At 35.5% G+C, this 3,414-nt stretch overlaps 1 long non-coding RNA gene across 3 annotated transcripts in view; it reads left to right on the plus strand.

The window, feature by feature from the left end:
* Nucleotides 1-3,414, plus strand: part of LOC102672617 — a 32,837-nt gene that overhangs the window by 27,255 nt on the left and 2,168 nt on the right. The window contains exon 1 of one of the 3 annotated variants that reach the window (XR_004150449.1): nt 7-190. The exons of the other annotated variants lie outside the window; for them this stretch is intronic. This is a non-coding gene — a long non-coding RNA (uncharacterized LOC102672617). Of the gene's footprint in view, nt 1-6; nt 191-3,414 lie in introns of those variants that run through there. 3 annotated transcript variants of the gene reach the window in all.

Raw genomic sequence — 3,414 nt, forward strand, 5'->3', positions numbered from 1 at the left:
AGCGAATATCGATTTGTTGAAAAATTTGAACAAATCAAGGTGTCGTGCACGGGCTTAGGATCGCGAACAGTTTGAAGGGGCACACTCAGACTGGACAGCCTATATAGATATCCCCTCCAGACGACGAGGAGACTCGGTGCAAACGAGTGATCCAGGAGAAAGCCTCTCGTTCGATTGGCCCCACGAACCGGTATAAACTGAGACAATTCCAGGTATCTTTTTCCATCGAGTAATACCACGCATCCTTCCACCGTTGCTCTGAAAAGTACACATTTTTCTTAGAGAAATTCACTCAACCGTTGGTGAGAGCACTCCTCCTTTTGTTTCGAGATATATTTATTTGCAATCGACAATTCGTCAAATCTCTTTATGTATTTGGGTGTATTAAGCTGAGAGATATGGTTTGAAGAAAAAAATTGGTAATAATTGAAATGGATTTTGGAAAACTTTGATTTTAATCAAGTTCAATGGATCTCATATAAATATATGATCAAAAATAGAATTCTAAATTCTGATTCTGGTACTTAAGTCTTAAGAAGGTATTAATATTCCTCGTTTCATAAATATGGTATAGAAAAGACTAGTTTACCTTTACGCAACCATTTGGATTTGCAGAAGTTAAGCACGTTCTAAGTCACTCTGCTCGTCGAACTCGATTCACGTACGAGTTGAACGTTGCATCGATCGAACGTTACGATCTAATGGATCACGAAACTCCATCGATTCGTATAGACGTGCTCGTCGATCAGGATGATCCAATTGCCAATCGAAATAGATCCTGATTTCTTAATTTATTTCTCTATATATTGATAAAGATGAAGATCAGTGTAAATTTGCGAATATTTTCTAGATTAAATGTCTTTTAACGCAAATGATAAGTAAAGATTAGCAAAAATGAAAGTGATATTCGTGCGACAAATATGAAAGATATAAAGAAAAATACATAAGTAAAAAGTAATTAGGATTTTACGTTAAAAATACGTTTAAGGATAATCAGTAAGTAATAAAACAATTTAAGATAAATTTACATCGATGATACTTACTACTTTTGCCCTTATGTAAATCTCATTATTTATACAATCGTTATTTTCTCTTTCGTTCTAGAAATTTGAAAAATATTCCACTTAGAATCCAATAAATGATGTTGTTAAATTTTCTAAACTATATTTAATTGTAATCATAATTAGATTATTTACCTCTTAATTAAATATGCCTCTAAATTCTCAATTCTAGATTTCAATACTTCCAATATTTTTTTCAATATTTTGCTGGTTGCAATTTAATATAACATTACGCAAAAAAAGACACTAAAATCCTATCGTATCACGCTACATACATCGTTATCTAATATTCATTTTTCATTCGCGATCATCCTTCGCGTTACTTAAGCAACGAATTAAAATATTCTACACCTAATCTAATATAAGATTTCACGAAACATCACCGTTCGAACGGATCGAATTTCAAGCAGCTTTTCCGAGCACGAGGTATAACCGTCAGTTTGAACGAGAGAAGTGAGAGGTGGCGCGCTTGTAGAGCATGTTACGCAACCCAAGCGATATACCGATCGTGGGTCACTCACTTGGCCACAGCTTGCACGGTGCTTCCATGCGTTATGATTCTCCGTCCAGGAAGAAAAACTTCGTCGCAAGGCAGGACGCCTTTTATCGAAGACAACTCAACCTAAATCGAACGTAACGGTCGTTAATAGAAGAATTATATAACGGTATATCGTTCCCTACCCCATTATATTCCAGTCGAACGGAATATTCTTGCTAATTGTATAACTTTTTCCGTTTCACTGAAAGAATAGCATTTACAAGTGGTATTATAATGGTATAAGTGGTACAAAGTAGTATGGACGCGTGTAGGTTGCTGGTAGTGGGACAACGATGACAATACATAACGTTCTTTTGCCATTCTAGGAACGGTATCGCGTAATCGAAATAAGTCTATGCTGAACAATTGGAAAAACTAGTTGTAGCCAAGATCACGTCTCGCTAGGCATTGTCAGGAAATGCGTCAACTGTAGACGTCATTATCGTTTCCTTTTTATCCTCTCTCACGCTATGGACCAACGTAACTTTCAATGTCCTTGTTTCGAAACTCTTACATCTCGCGTTTTATTAGCATTACTGATAAAAAGAGTAAATTATACATATGCTAATACGTAGATCAATATTTTATCGTAATTTCTTCGTATTAAAATTCGAAATCGGTTAAATTAAAAATATCCTCGTTAAATAGAATCCATCAATTATTCATATTTTTTTTAATAAAAAAAAAAATTATTCTGAGAAGAATTGCAACATCAAGGTGTTATCTTGGTTGAATTGATTACACGTTTGATCGTTTCTCTCTGGTGATCGGAGGTCCTACTCCTTCTTGCGAAATTTAAAAGCGTACAATGAGAAGGATTCGAAGGAAGCCGAGGGGAATCCGCGAATTCAATGCCCGGATACACGGCGAGCTGTGATGATTACACGGTATCCAGTACCATTCCGCTCCCATGTACTCGACCCCTCTGTTGAAAGGCTCAGAGATAACGTGTCATCCTTCGCATTGTCTCCGTCTCTTATGCGAATTTTTTAATGTGTGCGTTGCATCCCGATTCTAAAATCGCGCGTAATTTAAGGTCGTCGAGTACGCCCTAAATAAGAGCCGTGTAGAGTTGTACGCACACGTGATTACGTTAACTCGTGTGATCCGCACACATGCGCACATTGCGTCGAAACAAAAGCACGTATGAGCGTGCGGTGGATACACGTAGAAAATTGCATTTTGTCGTGTGGCACTGGTGAAAGGGAAAAGATACCGGGCAGACCTAGATACCTCGGATCTCTTTATCGGATCTCATTTATATTCAACAAAGTTGTTTTTAAGATTTTTCATTTTCTTCCTTGTTGCAAACATTTTTATGCCACTTGATATTTATAATAATTTTCATGATGGTAGACTGTAATAATAATAAAAATAATATAACTTATAACTGTGTTTGGATATGTGTTATAAGTTTATAAGATTGTTGTGTGATTTGTTACACGGATAAAATATATTACGTTTCGCTATTTCACGTTTGTATTTTTCTAATAATTTAATCACTATGTAATTTGGCAAGTAATTAAATTCAAGTTTTTACAGACGTAAAAAAAGAAGGATAGAATAAGAGGAGTGTCCCATTTGTTTTGTCGGAATTTATTCGTTCCGTTGTTCATGATTTGTTTTATTGATGCGAAACTTTCTGCCGATACTTATTTTTATGCACACAAGCCTATCGGAAATCACTAATCAAACTCGCATTTTTAACGCCTCTCCTTTCTATCTTTATATATAGTAGACGAATTTTTACCAGTTTTTATCAGGACAATGCGTGATTTAAGAATTAATCTTGCACGTAACAAAAAAAAAAAAAAA

The sequence above is a fragment of the Apis dorsata genome, unplaced genomic scaffold (assembly GCF_000469605.1).
Source record: "Apis dorsata unplaced genomic scaffold, Apis dorsata 1.3 scaffold_221, whole genome shotgun sequence".
Lineage (NCBI taxonomy): Eukaryota > Metazoa > Arthropoda > Insecta > Hymenoptera > Apidae > Apis > Apis dorsata.